The sequence below is a fragment of the Pinus tabuliformis genome, chromosome 4_1 (assembly GCF_031772625.1).
Source record: "Pinus tabuliformis cultivar Carrire ecotype Pingquan chromosome 4_1, CPIR1, whole genome shotgun sequence".
Taxonomy (NCBI): domain Eukaryota; kingdom Viridiplantae; phylum Streptophyta; class Pinopsida; order Pinales; family Pinaceae; genus Pinus; species Pinus tabuliformis.
Window position 1 is genome coordinate 596,243,531 of NC_142303.1, and position 21,808 is coordinate 596,265,338.

Sequence of the window (21,808 nt, forward strand, 5' to 3'; positions counted from 1 at the left end):
TCAACATGATGTCGAATCAGATGGTATTTTGTATTGATGTGCTTCGTTTGATCATGGAACTTTGGGTTCTTGGCCAACTTTATTGCAGAGGTGTTGTCAATCATGAGTGGAGTTGAATGCACTTGTTTCATCTGCAAATCTTCCAAAATTTTCCTGAGCCACACAATTTCCTTTGTTGCTTCAACTGCTGCCACATATTCTGCCTCTATTGTGGAATCTGTTGGAACTGATTGTTTGAGTGCTCTCCAGGAGACAGCTCCTGATCCAAGACTCATAGCATAACTTGAAGTAGATACCCCAGTTTCTGTCTCCATCAAAGTATAAATCAAAGTATCCAATCAAGCTAAAGTTAGCCACCTATGTATACTTGAGTCCAAAGTCTTGATTTTCCTTCAAGTACTTTAGAACTCTTTTTGCAGCAGACCAATGTCCCTCACAAGGCTTTTGCATAAACATGAAGAGGATTCCAACAGCAAATGAAATGTCCGGTCTGGTAGTAGTCAGGTAGTTGAGACTTTCTACAAGCTGTCTATACTTTGTTGCATCCTCAAATTCTTTTCCTTCAATGGATGTGAGCTTCAAGTTCTGCTCCATTGGAGTAGTCAAAGGATTTCACTCAGCCATGCCAAACCTGTTCAACAGATCTCCAATGTACTTCTGAGAGAGGAATATGAACGTTGGATGTTGAGTTACTTCAATACCAAGATAGTAGTGAACATAGCCCAAGTTAGTCATTTCAAAACCTTTCCTCAATTCCTTCTTTATGGATGCAATGTAGCTCTCATTGTTCCCTGTCATCAAAAGATCATCTACATACACCACAAGATATACAACTATTTTGCCAACTTTCTTGACAAACAAAGTTGCATCATCAAGATCATAATGTTTGAAGTTGAGTTTCAGAAGATGCTCAATGAACTTTTCATACCAGGCTCGTTGTGCTTGCTTGAGGCCATACAAGGATTTCACAAGTTTGCATACTTTATGTTCATGGCCCTTCACAACAAATCCTTCTGGCTGGGACATAAAAACATTTTCTTTCAAATCTCCATTCAAGAAAGCAGTTTTTACATCCATTTGATGGACTTTCCAACCATTCTGAGTTGCCAAGGCAAAGAGTATCTGGATGGTAACCCATTTTGCTGTGGGGGAAAATGTCTATCCATAATCGACCCCTTCCTTATGTGCAAAACCTTTTGCCACAAGCCTGGCTTTGTGCTTGTCAAGTGAGCCATTCTTGTAGACCCACTTGCAACTAATTGATTTGGTTCCCAATGGAGGATCAACCAGCTTCCAAGTGCCATTCTTTATCAAGGCATCATACTCCTTTTTCATCACTTCTTTCCATTCATCATGAGAAGTCGCTTCTTTGAAGGAAGTTGGCTCAAAATCTGTAGACAAATTCAGTTCAAAATCATAAGAAACATCCATATCAACAGGTGAATCAAAATAGTCTACATCAGCTCCATTTTATTGTTCTATATACACCTCTTCTTCTATCACCCCATTCAAGAATGTTGTCTTGACATCCATCTGGTGAATCTCCTATCCCATTTGAGCTGCTACGGATATAACGAATTTCGTAGAGGTATATCTGGCTACTGGGGTGAAGGTCTCGTCATAGTCTATTCCTTCTTTTTGTGTGTAACCCTTTGCTACGAACCTAGCCTTGTACTTCTCTATACTGCCATCTGCAGCATACTTGATCTTGTAGATCCATCTTGATCCTACAAATGATCTATCCTCTGGCCTAGGTACCACTTCCTAGACATCATTCACCATGATAGAACTATACTCTTCTACCATGGCATCCACCCATACAAACGAGCTATATAAGATTAGTGTTAAGCAAGAAGAAAAAATGAAATGCAAAAACCCAAGGAAGAATAGAGGGAATTAATCACTAGTGAGGTGACAAAAAATAGAGTTGACAAAACGAGAAAATATAGAGATAGAGGAAAAAAGAAAAAAATGGAAAAGACTAATACCCGCCATTGGCATGAATGATTCTCAAGTGGGAGACTACTATTGCATGCTAAAAAATCAAACATGGTAATCTCATTGTCCAAGCAAGCTATATACCTCCATTGATAATAGTTTTGGGTTGGTTCAAGCAAAGACAAAGGCAACACCAACTCCTTAGCCTAGAAAATTTACAAGAAAGTCACTTGTAATAAGCAAGGTAAAGGAGACTAATACAATAAGCAAGGTATGCCAAATTTAAAAAAAACCATCGAAGATAGAAGGTTGTCCCCCACAGATACAAATATACAATAACCGAGTTACAACCCTTCAACTAGCAAACCACAACCAAACCTAATAAATAACCAAGTTGCGCCCCTTCGACCTACACACAACTTCAATACACAAATACCCCACGGCGTGCCACCCTCGGAAATACTTCGTTCCACAAGCTTGCACAACTTCCTTTCGCAGCTTGCTTTAGAGAGCAAGCTCCTTTGTGAGACCCAACTCTCTTCTTCCTTCGTTGTCTCCTTTTCTTGCGATGACAAGTTATTGATCTTTGGTTGACTGAAGTTCTAACTCCTCTCCTATAATGTTATATATATGAGTCACCCTCCATGAATAGTCGTGTCACTTCCAAGCGACGTGTCGATTGGGCGTTCGAGCCAACTTTCCTTCGTTTTAGCCGACCATAAACTCCAAATTATGTCGCATCATTTGCCGCATACAAAATTTCCTTCAATTCATCGTTGGTCGTGTGCCTTCGCTTCTCATCCTCGATTGTGTACCTTCACAACCCGATCGGGCACGTCTCATCTCTGCACGCCTTGTCTTCTATCTAGCGCGCCTCGACTAGGTACCCTCGTTGTGCCAACTCTCAAATTTGTTCCAATAATTCCACCAAACTAATATCAGGTGTGTTCTTTGTGCGCTCGTCTCACCAAAGTCCTTCCATTGAACTCTTCTCGGGCATGCCCTTCGTGCCAACCAAGTTGTTCCATAGAACTAGATTCATGCTAACTCAAGTGTGCTCTGTTGCTTAGCCCAAGGGTTTGACAACCTCCCGGGCGTCAAAATGGTTGTCGTCCTCGACAACGCACCCCTCGACAAACTTCTTAACAAAATCTTGAAGGTTGTCTTCATCATGAACAACCTTCACATCAACTGTCTTCCTAAATACATAGTAATCTCATCTCTAACATATATCTCGTGTCTATGAATGTATCGCAACCTATAAGAATGACATGTGCTGAATCCCCTCATGCAATCGACTAGTCAGGTAGCTAATCTGACCATAGCATCAACTCCACAAGAACACATGCACCCAAACATGTGCAACCATTATCACCTCTATCCATGTCACACCATCTTGAGCAAGTGATAATAATCACATCTCCTTCATGAGCTTCAAAATGATGCTGGTATGGTGAAGTCATACGACTTCCCCTTCCACATCACAAGGCCATCTCTCCTCGTCTTTAAGAAGAATCCACCCATACCTAGTATGAACCCTCCATACTTCTCTGCAATATACTCTTCTTCACGTTCATCCTCAATCGTGTGCATTCGCAAATCAGATAGGCGTGTCTCGGTTGGGCGCACCTTGTCTTTGGATGGGCGTGCCTTGTCTTCAATAGAGCATGCCTCGGTTGGGTACCCTTGATATATCAACTCACCAACTCATTCCAATTCTTCCACCGAACTAATCTTGGGTGCGCTCTTGGTGTAGTCATCTCACCAATGTTGTTACACCCAACTCATCTCAGGTGCACTCTTTGTGTCCTCCAAGTCGTTCCACCAAACTTCACTCGGACAGTGGACTAACTCAAGCACATTCGAGCGTCTAAGCTTGAGGGCTTGACAGTGGGAGGTCCACATGCGTCAAATGAAAAGGGCCAAATATGTTGAAAACTCCTCCAAAATAGCTCATAATTCCAAGAACAAGTTTCAAACATAAGAACATATCCTAAAAATCATGCAAGTGACCTCTAGAAATTATGAAATGACCCTCTCCAAGTCAAAAATAATTAAGCCACGTGTTCACAAATAGAAAGTAGATATGTCCGCAAAGGGTTTGGAGCTCTATTCCAGTGCAAAATAGCTAGAAAGATGATGAAATATGAGGTTGTTCAAGAATATTCAACATGGAATGTCAAGAGGATGCCCATGCATGCAAAATTTGCCTAAATGGCCCTTGAATGATTGGACCAATGTCGTCACATATGTGTATTACCATGTCAACAATGAAATTGCCCCATGAAATGTGATGCCACATGAACAATCATAGAATCATCTTCCATTGTCCCAACCCAAAACGTTTCGAATACGTAAAATAGGGTCCATGCTTAACAAGCTAGATAAGAGTAGTGATAAGCAAGAAGCATAAAAGAAACGCAAAAAACTAAGGAAGAATAGTTATAATTATGATAATTATAATTCACTGAACAAAACAGATGTCTTGATGTTGGCGCTTGTTGAAGGATAAGAAAGATGTGAACATGGTAATCTCAATAACAAAATAAGATACAATCTTGCAATGACTATGTTATAGTTTTACCTCTAGGAAGAAGGTTACATCGGCTACTTAGCAAGGATAGGAGGTGCACAAAATCAAGATGAAAAAACAAGGGATGTAGTGACACAAGTTGAGCACCTGGCATGTAACGAGGATGCCCATGCATGCAAAAGCTGCCCAAATGTGCCTCGAATAATGTGACTAATGCCTTGGGATATGTGTACTACCACCTATGAAATTACCTTACGAAATTTGTCACCACTTGAACAATCATAGAGTCATCCCAAAGAGTCCTTGGCCAAAACGTGTCCAATCCATAAGATGGGGTGTCCATGCTTAAAAAAATGGATAGGAATGTTGTTAAGAAGCAAGCATCAGTGAAATGCATAAAAACCAAGGAAAAATAGTTAGAAATATTATACTTATTGTTGTAACATATTTTGACCTCTTCAAAATGTTACAATTTTTTTTTATGGTGTGTCAACCAGTTTCCTACCCAGACTCTCAGGCATATGTGAACTTCGGTCGCAAAATGGTCTTTATACAAATTGATTGGGTTATTTTAATAATAATTTTAATTTTAAATCAATTTAATTTTATAAAATTATAGTTATATATTTTTATAAAATGTTTTATTTAAAATATAAAATCAATGCAAAATATTAGGCTTGAAAGCCTGATCTCCAAGTCCTTATTCTATCCCATATTTGTTATCGAAGTCCACCAAGCAGTCAAATCACAAGCCAAGTCAAAGCTCAATACTCAGAGCGCCAAGCCAAGAGAGGAGCTAAAGGGTGCCCAACGAGTTGGTTACATCCATATGCACCTGAGTATATAAAGTGGGTTGGAGGCTTTTGTATTTGCGATGTGGGATATACTCTCATATATGAAAATATATAATGTGTTTCCATTTTGTCAAAACCCAACGTTCCTTGTCAGCGAGAACAGGGATATCGCCAAGTGTCAATGATCCAAGGATGTCAAGGAAAATCCATGGCCATAGTTGAATTGTGGACCCCCCAAGTTGTTCGACACTTAACGAAGGGGAGGGTCCGCAATTGACTGTTTTATCAAACCACATTTCCCTACATGGCATTCTGTGGAGAATTGCGGACCCCCAACTCTAAAAACCGCTTACTGTTTACACCCCCTCCTGCAATCCAGTCGTGGTTTACAATAACAGTGCAGGAGCTAATTCTACCAGACAAGTTTAAAGGTGGCAACGAGTTTCTTTATGTGGGCATGTCTCGGATGCAGAGCATCTCATCTTCCCCATGAAAATGACAACACAAAGCATATTTTGGACTTTTGACAATTGTTGGAAAGGAAATTTCAATGGAAAATTTTGCAGAAAGGATTCACTTGAGTCCCTTTCCAAAGTTTGTAAAAGATAGCTTGAAATTCCAGAACGTGGATTCATATACTTTGTAAATTAGTTATATGAGAAGCTTTTGATCTTTATGCACCAATGGTGGATGATTTGTGAATATGTAATCGTCTACAACTGGAAAGTTTTAATGAAAATTATTTAGATGGAGAATATCATGTACTATATGCACATGAAAGTTTTTCAACTAATTTCAGACTAGGGTTTTCACTTAACAGCAATGTTCAAGAAGATGCATACACAGACTTGCAAAAGTGAAATGAGGGGTCTCATGCTTAAAGCTCGAGTACTTGGTGATTGAGCAAGGGTCTACCTCAGAATTCACATACCCTCTTGAATAACAGAAGTGACCCCAATGTTTCTGGTCAAGATGAGAAAGAGAAGAACCACATTCGCAAATTGTCACAGGAATGCATCAGAGGCAACGTATGTGCACTAGTTACTATTTGCACAGATGATTTATGTAAAGTATGCAATTGCAGTAAAGAGACTATTTCCGAATAGTGGATAGGGGGTAAACGAGTTCTTCAACAAAGGCAATTTGACAAGCCATGTTCAACACAAGGAGGAATCGATTAGGGAGGCAATTGAAGATGCTGGCTTTGAAGCCACCTTGATAAACGATGATGTTGATGAGAGATCTGCAATAGTTGTATGACCTCTTTGCATAAAAGGAATGACATGCACTTCTTGCTCTAGCACTGTGGAATCTGCCTTGGAAAAGGTTCAAGGAGTTAAGAAAGATGTAGTTGCTTTAGCAACTGAAGAAGACAGAAAGACTGATTTTTTTGCAGACTATCGGCATCAAGGGTTTGTACACACAGAAAGGTATAAGGTTTTAAGAATTGTTTTCTCCTGGCATCCAGTTTTGCAGTTCAGATTGAGTTTTTTCAGGAACAGGAGTAAGCTGACTTCTCAAGTCGTTTTTGAAATGCCATGGTTGAGTGATGACCACTACAGTTGAAAGAGGATTTCTGCATCTTTATTGTTACTAAATATCTTGGCAAGTGCTCCAATACCTTTGGGATCATCAAATTCTGTTTAGGCAACCTGAAGAACTTTGATGAATTATTCTTACCTGTTATATGTTGTATATGCATTATGAGGTCAATAGCAACAAATGTTGGTCCTGACAGTTAAAATTGCAAAAGGAAGGTCTTTATGATAGATATTCATCCAGCTGTTCATGTTGCATAGGGAATTTTGCTTGATTATGGCACAAGTATAGTTATTGGTAAAACTGCCATTGTTGGAAAAAGATTCTTGCAGTACCCTGGCACTGAGGCATATACTTGCCTATATCTATTCAGTTTTTAAACCCATGAAAAAGTTAAGATTGTTCTTAACTAGATTGCAGAGAATCCAAAACTCTTGAAGAGCCCAAAGATAATCGAGGAAATAGTTGAAGTGTGGAGAAATTAAATCCGATGGCACATACAGATGAGTCTTTCTGGTTGAAGAATAGTAATATGGTCAGATCAATTCAATGTCTAAAGCCAAAGAAGCTCCAGTTAAGAGGTCTATAGGTGGGAAGCATATATTGCCAGAGTTGGATTTGTTTATAAAAGCTACTGGCTAATTGTTTCACTTTCAACAATTAAGTGAGAGGCAAAACCTTCATGCATTTGTTTGCAAGAATATTTTGGTCTTGATTACAAGGTAAAGAGCATTTCAAGCTTGCAAGGGGCGTTTTTGAGGACTTTTCAAACGAATCCATGAGAGGTTTTGATGCACTATAAGCATCCTACACATTTAGCAAAAAGAACAGCAACTAGCGTGAAAGGTTTTAGTTGGATGGAAAGGAGAGACATAACGTAAGCAGTTTTTAGAATGTCGATCAATAAAACAGAATACCAAGGTGTCAGTCGAAAGATATGCATTGCATTTGAAAATTTGCAGCAATAGACTCTAAAATCCATACATTAACTCATGCCGGCCTTCATTGGAGAACCTCATATACTCTGAATTCTCTGTGGCATCATATTATTCCTACATACAGCAAAATCCAAAATAGTGCACATTAAAAATGAAATGGCATCACCATGATATAGATCTATGTTCTTAGGTAATAATTTTACACATTTATGGATAACAGAAATCATTGAAGGTTTGGATAAATGGATTACTCCTTTGAAGCCAAGTTCAAGATGATTCAAACCTGAGATAATTAATGAACTTCAGATGCCAATGATATAATCAAGTGCCAAAAGTAATGTCAACATGCCCAAAGCACATTTGGGTCTGTTTGCAGAAGAATTTATGATGGGAAAGAGGTTCCAGTGAAGCTGATGGAGATAACCTTGAATTAAACTAAAAAAAAATAAAAGCACAGCTGCAGAATTTAAAATCATGCATTTTGGGCCATAAGCCTAAAGGATATTCAGGATAATTATTGGTTTCAAGTGTCTTATGCAACACTGTTGTAAAATACAAAGGAAAAGTTTAGGGAACCTACTTATCCAAAACTCGAAGACAATAATTTTGTTTCCAAGAATGATTTACAGCCTCCTCAGAAGTATGAAAATGGAGTGTCTAGCAACCTTCATCTATTATCATTAGAATTTACGAGGACTTGACTTCTTAAATAGTCATCAAGAGTAGTTTCAATACTTCTTTTGCTTCTTTTCCCTAATTCTATTCATCTAAGTCAAGTGTAAGCATGGCAAAAGAAGAGCAGCTGAATGTTCCTTCGAATCGGGGGTTTTATAACTCGACAGAGCAACCTGCAAGTTCATTGGATTAGGTCTTGCAGACACCAAAGAATTCTCAAATGATATTGGCACTTGATGCTCTGTGAATTTGCAAAGAAGCCTATAGAGACAAGGAAGATTCGAAGCAAAGCTAAATCAAATGTGACAATTTTTAAAAAATACTGGTTGAAAGTATGGACACAAAGCATCATTATGCACCAGTAGCAGATTTAAAATCAAGCCTGTCATAATGGAAAAAGATCATTTTCAGAGGGTCAATTCAAGATTCAAAGATCAGTTATACAATTGAGGAATGCTGGGATGTGAGGTGGCAGGTAACAAGTATTATTTCCTCTAGTCAGTAGTACTTGAGTGATTTAAGCAAGAAGATCCAGATTTAAGGGTAGAAAAGTGTATAGATTCAATATCTTCAAGCAATTAGATTATAGATGGCAGTGAATGATAAACCAAATCTAGATTTGAAGGCAACTAAATATGTGGATACAGTTGACAGTGGAAAGACAAGTGGTAGAGCATCTAACCTGATAAAGATACCATATTTCCAGGAGTTATATCAGCAGTCAAAAGATTGCTTCCAGATTTCAACCAGAGAACCAAACAGTCAGTAGTCCATTCAGGGTTCGAGGATCATATCAAGAACAGGAGATCTTGTGGATTAAAGTCAAAGGATAGGTGGAAAATGAAACTAGCAGTTCTAGGTTGGAAGTAAAGTTGACAGATCTTCAGGGACAGTTTCAATAACCCCAGATTTTAAGGCAAAAAGTCATTAGTCAAAGAAAAATGCCAGAAAATCAGCAATAGAGGGTTAGTTGAGCATATCTTGGCCATCAAGATCTGCATATTCACATTTTCAACAGTGGAAGATTATTCCAGATCCAAGGGATTTGACTCAAGCAGTTCAATAATTTGAGAGATTATGCAATCAATTTCTAGATTTAGTTTTATTTTAATTTATTATTTCATTTTATTTCCAGAAAGCTAGTGATAGCTTTGAGATGTAATTATCATATATTATTTGATTTGTAATATGCGGGGGTTGGATTTTGATGCCAAAACCCTGACATTTTTTGTAAAGACTTCTACTACAAAATTTTCAATCAAAGGTTTTTGGCTTCAGTTTTATGACATAATTTGTTTCTAATGTATGTTCTTTCCTGTAATTCCATATCTTTATTTTTGCATGCATGTGGGGGTGTGTTGGTATTCGGGAAAGGTTGGGTTGAGTATCACCCCCCCCCCCGAAATCCCACCATGAAGTTATTTTCATTAATGAGTAAATCAGAATGACAGTGTGTCACTGCTGATCCCTCAACATCACAAGATTGTCGCTATCTAAACATTTCCTGTATGTATTTTGTTTAGCTGTTGAGAGTGTCTCTTCACGCTTTCTGATCTTATTAGCTAGTCTAAGTGTTCAGTGTGAATATCTACGCTAAATTTTAACACTTGAGGGATCCCCCTCTAGTTCAAGGACCAACTTGAACCAAAAGTTGGTTGAGTTAGTTTCTTGGCGCAGTTTCGCAGCCAAGAACAGCCTTCGAGAAACAAATATAAAACTTATATTTAACAAAAGAGTTGTCATCATTTTGCAGCTTTTTGAAGGATGCGAAAGATGTGAGAATGGTAACATCACTACCAAAATAGGTTATAATCCGACAATGGTCATGTTAGAGTTTTACCTTTAAGAGGGTAGAAGGTGACACTGATTCCGTGACAAGGACATGAGGTGAACAACATCAACACGAGAAAACAAGGGGCACATTGACACTGCTTTAACAACATCAAAAATAAAAGGCAGAAATTTCCATATTAAAAAACAATGTTGATAATATCGCCGAAATATCGGCGATATTCGTAAATATCGCGATATTTTCGGCGAGCCGAAATATCGCCGAGAAAATATCGCAATATTTCCGAGGAAATATCGCGATATTTCCGAAATATCGCCTATATTTCAGCAAAATATTGCGCGACGATCTAATTTATTGCCGGGAGACAGTAGAAAATATCCGCGCGGGTTATAAAATTCGGATTTTGGTTTTTTATGAATCATTTTCGTTTCTGATTGCTGGAGAAGGAAGGGGAGAGCTATGTGCTTGCTGCCAAGGAGGGTTTGAGCGTTCCATAGCTATTATCGCCACCAACAATGAAGATTTCATTGATCTAAGCTTCAAGAACAATGAGACAATTTCATTTCTTCCATTAACAGGTATGTTCAAATAAACCCCTATTTTAATGAAATTTTTTGTTAGTTTTAGGATTGTTCTTGCTTGCCTATTTGCCTACAATCATTTTGCTTGATTTTTTTTCCATTTGAAAAGATTTTCATGCCCATGAGCAAATGCAAGGGTTTTAAGTTTTCAAGTTTTCTCCATATTTGGAGAGCAAACTCCATTTTTTTTGAGTTCATAGCTGCAGAGGCTATTTATTAATTTTATTATATATTAGGGGTTCATCTCTATAAAATTTCTTCACCTTAGAAATTAGTTTCTTATTGTGCAATGTGAACAGTGAGGTAGGTTTACCATTTGCCTATTTCTAAAAGTAAATTCTATGTATGAATTTATGAAATTTCAAATGAATTTATGAATTTTCAATTTTCAATTCACATTGCAAAATTGCAAATAATGTAGCAAAAAAATTGTTTTGTAAAATGATGTGGTTATTACTTATTAAGTTACTAATTCCAATTTTTTTTTTGGTGCCCTAGGTTTGAGTTAGCCCACTACAAAATACAAATATGCCAAAAGCCTTGGACCCATTTTGGGAGTATGGGAACCCTGATGGTGGGACAAATCATGCATATCTTACATGCAAATTGTGTGGGACCAGGATGACAGGTGGGGTTACACGACTGAAATACCATCTTGCTAGACTCAGTGGACATGATGCTAGGATTTGTACAGTTTCTAGTCCGGAGCTTATACAAAAAGCTCTTGAGGCAATTGATGAAAAACACAGAAGAAGGAAGAGGCAGAAAGAAACAAAGCTGAACGTGCAGGTAGATCTTTCGGGATATCTTCTTCTGATTTTGATGTTGCGGGTAGTGTGAGGGGCTCCACAGCTGGCGCATCATCACCTGCTACTGCTAGTGCAAGCCTCGAGGTCATCATTTTTGGTTCCACGAACAGGACCTGGAGCACAACCTAGCATAAAATCGCTTGTTAAAAAAAAGAGAAGCAAGAAGCAGATAGAGTCATGGGGAGGTGTATTTTCTGGAGCGACTTACCTCTCAGCATCACCAAAACCAATCCATTTTGGCAGCCAATGTGTGATACTATTGCTGTTGTGGGCCCAGGGTACAAAAGTGCCACATATGAGGAGTTGCGGGGGCCAATTCTTCAAGCAGAAAAGCAGGACATCAACTCTAGATTGGCGGAGTTGAAAAAGATATGGGAAGTTACTGGATGCACAGTGATGTCTGATGGTTGGATAGATAGGAAGGGTAGGACCCTTCTAAATTTCTTGGTACATTGTCCTAAAGGTACCATGTTTATTAAATTGTTGGATGCATCAGAACATATCAAAGATGCAACAATGATATGTGAGTTGTTAGATGGGTTCATTCGGGAGATTGGTGTGCAGAATGTGGTGCAAGTCATAACAGACAATGCGGCTAATTATGTGTCTGCCGGCAAGATGCTTATGGAGAGGCATCCCACATTGTTCTAGACTCCGTGTGCAACACATTGTCTCGATTTGTTGCTTGAGGATATGGGGAAACTCTCCTTCATCAAGGAGGCGGTTGATATGGCTAGGAGCATCCCCAAGTTTATTTATAACCATGCTTTTGTTCTTAGCCTCATGAGGAGGTTCATTAGAAACAAGGAGTTGCGGCGTCCTGCGATCACACGTTTTGCCACAAACTTTATTACTCTTCAGTCTTTGCTTCGATGTCAGTTCGAGTTGAAGCAAATGTTTGTGTCTGATGATTGGCATAATTGTAGATACAACAGGAGATAGGACAGGAAAGCCATTGCAAAAATGGTGTACTTTGAGACGTTTTGGCGTGGAGTAGAAGCAACATGCGCAGTTAGTGAACCTATAGTAAAGGTTCTCAGATTGGTGGATGGGGAGAAGCCTGCAATGGCTTATTTGTATGAGGGCATGGATAGGGCCAAGGAGGCCATTCGTTCTTATTATGCAGACAAGGGTTCTGTTGGCCTTGATAGGCAGATGATGTTATGGGTTGTGATTGATAGTCGGTGGATAGGGATGCTTCATCGACCCATTCATGCAGCAGCACTCTTCCTCAACCCCACATTTTCATACAAATGCGGCTTTGATTTTGATGGCGAGGTGATGGAAGGGCTCCATTCCTGTATTCAGAGGATGGTACCTGATCCTGAGCTTCGTAGCAAAATCAATCGCGAGATACAGTCTTATCGGGATTGTGTTGGCCTATTTGGCTTTGATGATGCTATTAGGGAAAGGACCCTCTTCATGCCACATAAGTGACAAGTCATCACTCATTAGAAATTAGAATTTTCAATTTAGAATTTCCTTACTTATAATTCTATTTTTTTTAAATTCAATTATGTAACTTTTATTTGAAAGTTTAATTATGTTTTAAGTTTTTGAATTTTTTATTTCATTATTTTGTTGTAGATATTTGGTGGCGAAGCTATGGTGCAAGGGCACCAAATTTGCAGAAATTGGCCATATGAATCTTGAGTCAAACATGTATCTCTTCAAGGTGTGAGCGCAATTGGAGTGTATTTGAGAAAATACACGCAAAAAAGTGCAACAGGTATAACTTTGAGCTCCAGCCTTTAGTTGAACAATTACACTTATTGTAATTTTTAATTTTTAATTTATGACCTTCAAGTGTCAAGAGTCAAGAGTCAATACTTATTACTTTTTTTGACACTCTTATAGGTTGGAGTCACATGCCTCAATGATTTGGTGTATGTGCATTACAACATCCGACTTCGAGTGAGGCAAATAGAATCACCAATGGATCCAGATGCCCTTTCCTTAGACAATATTGATGTATTGTCTTCGTGGAGGGTGGAGTCTGAGGAGCCCATCTTGGAGGAGTCACCTTCATGGTTAGAGCCAAAGGTAGATGATCCATTAGAACAGGGGCAGCAAGAGGAGGAGGACTCGGAGGAGCAGCAGCACTCAGAGGAGGAGTAGGAGGAGGAGGAGGAGGACACTGCGAGAGCATCAACATCAACACCATCTGCTATAGATATAGGAGAGCATAGCCCCATACCTAGCACTCATTATTTGACATTAGGTGCAGAGGCAGGGTCAGAGCCTTCTACTACTAGGGGCAGACCTGGCAAACAGCCCATCATGTTTTCCCGTAAAAGGGGGAGAGGGCAATGATTTTACATAGATAGTTGCTAGTTTTATTTGTTATGATACATATAACTCATGATGATGAGATACTTTTATATATGTGATGTTATTTTGTATTGGTTCTCCACATTTGAGTCCTTGAATGGACAATTATCAGGGATCAGCAGGATTTGGTATCGCCTTTGATGTATCATTTCTATTTGACATCATATATATCAGTGCTTTCTTCATATTTATGTGCCAATGTGTTTATTTCATGTTGTTATTGCTTTATATGTTTAAAAATCTGAACACAAAAAAAAAATGAATATATTATGCATTTTTTATGCTGCCGATATTTTCGCCGATATTGCCAATAAGATATTTTCTGGACCCTCGCCGATATTTTCCCGATACCGATATTTTCAACACTGTTAAAAAATAAAGGGCATTTAAAGTGGCAGAGTGGATGAAATAGCTATGAAGCTAAGAGGTACCTATGCCCACATGTAACTACCTAGGGTGCGAGATATATGAAGACTAGTGAAGCACCAAAGCCAGGTTATAAGTCAAAAAACATGGTAAGGTTCTTCTCGTAGAAATAAATTACCTCAACCAAGCCAATGTCTGGCCCTAGAAGTTCATATGTCAACATGTGTGATGTGAAAAGGGGCTAAATAGGATGAGAACTCCTCCAAAAGTGTTCATAAGTCAAGTTGAGGGGTTTCCAAGGTAAGAATATATCCTCATAATCATCCAAGCAACCTCGTCAATTGCAAAATAGATGGAAATAAAGGGCATCTAAAGTGGCAAAGTTCATGAAATAGCTATGAAACTACGAGATAGCTATGCCCACGTGTAACTACCTAGGGTGCAAGAGATACGAAGACTGGTGAAGGACCAATGAAGGCAAGATTTGGAAATACGATCACCATGGTAGCTCTAGCATTAGAAGAAGTGACTTTCTAGAGGCAAAAGCAAAGGCTACATGAGACAATGCTAGCACAAAACAAGCAAAGGTGTGAGTTGCGATGAGCTAGTGGCATACTAGTGAAGACAAAAATATCTAACATGAATATGTAGATGTTGAGAGAATGAGAAAAGAAGATTGAAAACAATAGAAAAAGGTTGATATAGAATGAGAGAAAATTGGTTACGACACTAGGGTGGTACTAGCTAAGTCAAGGAGCATAATATTAGAGGAAGGATGTGTAGGATAAATGATTAAGAAATCCCATAGCTGCAGTCTACAGGATGCAACAACCAAAACCAACGTTCCAAGGAACTAACAAGGAGGAAGGAGCATGTTGACTAGAACCATCTATGAAGAAGTATCTCAAGTTGGGCCCTACTCATGATAATGACTTAGAGGGAATCAATCACTAGTGAGGTGACCGGAAATAGAGTTGACAAAACAAGAAAATATAGAGAGAGGCAAAAACAAAAAAAATGGAAAAGCATCATTTCCCACCATTTGCATGAATAATTCACAAGTGGGAGACTACTATGGCACACTAAAAATTCGAGCATGGTAATCTCATTGTCCAAGCAAGCTATATACCTCCACTGATAACATTTTTGGGTTGGATCAAGTAGAGGCAAAGGCAACACCAACTCCTTAGCCTAGAAAAATTTACAAGAAAGTCACTTTTCATCCACAAGGTAAAGAAGACTAACACAATAAGCAAGGTATGCCAAATGTAAACAAAACCATCGAATATAGAGGGTCGTCCCCTAAAGGTTGAAATCTTTTAGGATCAAGACACTCAATATCCCTCCCGAAGGCATGGTATAAGCCTCAAAACATGGTGAGGTTTCCCTCCTAGAAATAACTTCCCTCAGGCAAGCCAATGTCTATCCTCAAAATATGGGTGTCACGCCACCAGGGCACACCTCTGAGCTATGAGCTTCCCAAGTCCCTTGAGGTGTGCGGCACCGACGCGCTTTCTCCTAAATGGTAAACCAACTTGAGTTTACTAATGCCAGTACTATGCCTCTAGCACATGTACCCTATACTGAGATCGATATCTTATATTTGTGAAATTGGTGTTCAATCAAATCTCGCTATAATAGCCACTTCAAAACGTAACTTCAATTAGAGTGTACGTCAATTAACTTTAGCTCAGCTATAATCACATTCATTCATAAACAACACGAATCATGTACATAAATAACACTTCAATAAATGAGAGGGGGAACTCCCAAAACAATTTCCAAAATGCTCTTTGACTATAAAACTTCAATACACAAAACTTCAGATTATAATGGACTTTGGTTCGGTTAGGAAGAACTCCAAACAGTTCGTTGCCATAACCCTTGACAGGTACAAATATAGAATAACCGAGATTCAAACCTTCAACTAGAGACTCACAACCAATAGTAATAAATAACAAAATTTCAGCCCTTCGACCTACACACAACCTCAATACACAAATACCCCAGGGTGTACCACCATCAGCAATACTGCATTCCACAAGCTTGCACAACTTCCTTCCGCAACTTGCTTTAGAGAGCGAGCTCCTTTGTGAGACCCAACTCTCTTCTTCCTTCGTTGTCTCCTTTTCTTGCGATGACAAGTTATTGATATTCGGTTGATTGATGTTCTAACTCCCCTCCTATCATCTTATATATATGAGTCACCCTCAATTAACAATTGTGTCTCTTCCAAGGGGCGTGTCAGTTGGGTGTTCGAGCTGACAATAAATTCCAAATTATGTTGCATCATTTGTCACATACAAGCTTTCCTTTAGTTCACCGTTCTTTGTGTGCTTTCGCATCTCAACCTTGATCGTGTACCTTCGCAACTCAGGAGGAGGCATCTTAGCTAGGCAAGCTTTGTCTTCGTTCAAGCGTATCTCAGCGAGACGCAACTTGTCTTCAGTCCAGTGTGCCTCGGCTAGGCACCATCATCGTGCCGACTCTCAAATTTTTTCCAACCATTCCACCAAACTCATCTCAGGTGTGTTCTTTGTGTGCTCGTCTCACCAAAGTCTTTCCATTGAACTCCTCTCAAGCACACCCTTCGTGCCAACCAAGTCATTCCACTAGACTCGATTTGGGCTAACTCAAGCATGCTCGGGAGCCTAGCCTAAGGACTTGACATCCTCCCACACGTCAAAATGGTTGGCATCCTCAACAACACACCCCTCAACAAACTTCTTAACCAAATCCTAAAGACTGTCCTCATCATTAACAACCTTCACATCAACTGTCTTCATCAATACAGAAGAATCTCATCTCTGACCTATATCCAATGTCTATGCATGTATCACAACCTGTAAGAATGACATCTGTTCGATCCCCTCTTGTAATCGACTACTCAGGTAGCTAATCTGACCGTAGCATCAACTCCACAAGAACAAAGGCACCCAAACATGTGCAACCATTGTCACCTCTTTCCATATCACACAATATTTGCTCTGATTATGCTCATCATGAGGCGCCATTCAGTGGCATCTCAAGCTCCCAACGGTCTCACCATCTCGAGCAAGTGATAGTAAGCTCATCTGCTTCATGAGCTTCAAAAAGATGGTGGTGTGGGGAGGTCATACGACTTCCCTTTCACAACATAAGGCCATCTCTCCACGTCTCCGAGAAGAATCCACCCATACCTTGCATGAACCCTCCATACTTCTCTGTAATATACTCCTCTTCATGTATAAGCCTCAAAACATGATGAGGTTTCCCTCCTAGAAATAACTTCCCTCAAGTAAGCCAATGTCTAGCCTCAAAATATGGGTGTAATGCCACCAGGGCACACCTCTGAGCTATGAGCTTCCCAAGTCCCCTGAGGTGTGCGGCACTGGCATGCCTTCTCCTCAACAGTGAAACCAACTTGAGTTTACTAATGCTCGTACTATGCCTCTAGCACATGTACCCTATATTGAGACTGATATCTTATACTTGTGAAATTGGTGTTCAATCAAATCTCACTACAATAGCTACTTCAAAACTTAACTTCACTTACAGTTTACTTCAATTACCTTAAGTTCAGCAATAATCGCATTGATTCATAAACAACATGAATCATGTGCATACATAACACTTCAATAAACCAGAAGGGGAAATCCCAAAACAATTTCCCAACTTCTCTTTGACTATAAAACTTCAATTTATACTGGACTTCGGTTTGTTTGGGAGGAACTCCAAACATTTCACTGCCACAACCCTTCACAAATACAAATATACAATAACCAAGTTACAACCCTTCAACTAGCAACCCACAACCAAACCCAATAAATAACCAAGTTGCGGCCCTTCAACCTACACACAACATCAATACACAAATACCCCACGGTGTAACACCCTTAGCAATACCATGTTCCACAAGCTTGTACAACTTCCTTACGCAGCTTGCTTTAAGGAGCGGGCTCCTTCGTGTGACCCAACTCTCTTCGTCCTTCGTTGTCTCCTTTTCTTGCGATGACAAGTTGTTGATCTTCATGTTGATTGATGTTCCAACTCCTCTCTTATCATCTTATATATATGAGTCACCCTCCATGAACAGTCGTGTCTCTTCCAAGAGACGTGTCAGTTGGTCGTTTGAGCCGACCTTCCTTCGTTCAAGCCAACCATGAACTCCAAATTATGTCGCATACAAACTTTCCTTCAGTTCACCATCGGTTGTGTGCTTTCGCGTCTCATCTTCGATCGTGTAACTTCGCAACCTGGGCGAGTGCGTCTTAGCTAGGCAAGCCTTGTCTTTAGTCAGGCGCATCTTGTCTGGGAGAGCCTTGTCTTCGGTCAGGTGCACCTTGGCTAGGCACCCTCGTCGTGCTGACTCTCAAATTCGTTCCAATCATTCCACCAAACTCATCTCAGGTGTGTTCTTCATGCGCTCGTCTCATGAAGGTGTTTCCATCGAACTCATCTCAGACGCACCCTTCGTGCCAACAGAGTCATTCAACCAAACTCGACATGGCCTAATTGGGGCGTGCTTGGGTGCCTAGCCTAAGCGCTTGACATATTCCCCCACATCAAAATGGTTGTCGTCCTTGACAACACCTCAGCAAACTTCTTAACCAAATCCTAAAGATTGTACTCATCATGAACAACCTTCGCATCAACTTGTCTTCATCGATACAAAAGAATATCATCTCCGACATGTGCTGGATTCCCTCGTGCAATCCACTAGTGAGGTAGCTAAACTCACTGTAGCATCAACTCCACAAGAACACATGCACCCAAACATGTACAACCATTGTCACCTCTCTCCATGTCACACAATATTTCCTCTGATTATGCTCATCATGAGGCGACATTTAATGGCATCTCAAGCTCCCAGGGGTCTCACAATCTCAAGCAAGTGACAATAAGCCCATCTCCTTCATGAGCTTCAAAAAGATGGCGGTGTGGGGAAGTCATACAACTCTCTTGTCAACATCACAAGGCCATCTCTCCTCGTCTCTGAGAAGAATCCAACCATATCTGGTATGAACCCACCATACTTCTCTGCAATATACTCCTCTTCACGTTGATCCTCATTCGTGTGCATTCACAAATCAAACTGCGCATCTCGCTTGGGCGCACCTTATCTTTTTTTGGGCACGCCTTGTCTTCGATAGAGTGTGCCATGGATGGGTAACCTTATCGTGTCGCCTCACCAAGTCGTTCCAATTGTTCCACCGAACTCATCATGGGCGCACTCTTCGTGTGCCCGTCTCAACAAAGTTGTTCCATCGAACTCATCTCGGTCGCACTCTTCGTGTTGTCCAACTCGTTCCACCAAACTTGACTCGGCCTAACTCGAGCACATTTGAGCGCCTAAGCCTGAGGGCTTGACAATAGGTGTTCCACACGCGTCAAGTGAAAAGGACCAAATATGTTGAAAACTCCTCCAAAATAGCTCATAAGTCCAAGGAAAGGTTTCAATCGTAAGAATATGTCCTAAAAATCATGCAAGTGACCTCCAAAAATTATGAAATGACCCTCTCCAAGTCAAAAATAATGAAGCCACATGTTCGCAAATAGCAACTAGATGTGTTCGCAAAGAGTTTAGAGCTCTATTCCATTCCAAAATAGCTAGAAATATGATGAAATAGGAGGTCATTCAAGGATATTCAACATGGAGTGTCATGAGGATGCCCATGCATGCAAAATTTGCCTACATGGGTCTTGAATGATGTGACCAATGTCGGGGCATATGTGTACTACTATGTCAACCATGAAATTACCCCATGAAATGTGATGCCACATGAATAATCATAGAATCATCTCCCATTGTCCCAAGTCAAAAATAGTCGAATACATAAAATGGTGTCCATGCTTAATAAGCTAGATAAGAGTAGTGTTAAGCAAGAAGCATAAATGAAAAGCAAAATGCTAAGGAAGAATAGTTAGAATTACGATACATATAATTCAATGAAAAAAAGAGATGTCTTGATGTTGGAGATTATTGAAGGATGTTTCCAAGGTAAGAATATATCCTCATAATCATCCAAGCGACCTCATCAATTGAAAAATAGATGGAAATAGAGGTCATCTAAAGTGGCAAATTTCATGAAATAGCTATGAAACTATGAGATAGCTATGCCTACCTGTAGCTACCTAGGGTGCAAAAGATACGAAGACTGTCAAAGCACCAACAAAGGCAAGACTTGGAAATACGATCAACAAGGTAGCTCTAGCATGAGAAGAAGTGACTTTCGAGAGGCAAAAGCAAAGGCTACATGAGACAATCCTAGCACAAAACAAACAAAGGTGTGAGTTGTGATGAGCTAGTGACATACTAGTTAAGACAAAAATATCTAACATGAGTATGTAGATGATGAGAGAATGAGAAAAGAAGAATGAAAACAATAGAAAAAGGTAGATATAGAATGAGAGAAAAATGGTTACGACACTAGGGTGGTACTAGCTAAGTCAAGGAGCAAAAGATTAGAGGAAGGATACGTTGGATAAATGATTAAGCAATCCCATAGCTGCAGTCTACAGGATGCAACAACCAAAACCAACGTTCCAAGGAAGTAACAAGGAGGAAGGAGCATGTTGACTAGAACCATCTAGGAATAAGTATCTCAAGTTGGGCCCTACTCATGATAATGACTTAAGAGGGAATCAATCACTACTGAGGTGACCAAAAATAGAGTTGAAAAAACGAGAAAATATAGAGAGAGGCAAAAATAAAAAAATGGAAAAGACTAATTCTCGCCATTGGCATTAATGATTCACAAGTGGGAGACTACTATTGCATGCTAAAAATTCAAACATGGTAATCTCATTGTCCAAGCAAGCTATATAACTCAACTGATAATATTTTTGGGTTGGCTCAAGTAGAGACAAAGGCAACACCAACTCCTTAGCCTAGAAAATTTACAAGAAACTCACTTGGCATCCACAAGGTAAAGGAGACTAGTACAATGAGCAAGGTATGCCAAATGTAAACAAAACCATCGAAGATAAAGGGTCATCCCCCAAAGGATGAAATCTTTTAGGATCAAGAGGCTCAACATCCCTCCAGAAGGCATGTTATAAGCCTCAAAACATGGTGAGGTTTCCCTCCTAGAAATAACTTCCCTCAGGCAATCCAAAGTCTATCCTCAAAATCTAAGTGTGACGCCATTAGGGCACACCTCTGAGCTATAAGCTTCCCGAGTCCCATGAGGTGTGCGGCACCAGCGCGCTTTCTCCTTAATGGTGAAACCAACTTGAGTTTACTAATGCTCGTACTATGCCTCTAGCCCATGTACCCTATACCGAGACAGATATCTTATACTTGCGAAATTGGTGTTCAATCAAATCTCACTACAATAGCCACTTCAAAAATTAACTTCAATTACAGTTTACTTCAATTAACTTAAGTTCGGCAATAATCGCATTCATTCATAAACAACATGAATCATGTACATAAATAACACTTCAATAAACGAGAGGGGGAACTCCCAAAACAATTTCTCAACTGCTCTTTGAATATAAAACTTCAATACACAAAACTTCGATTTATAA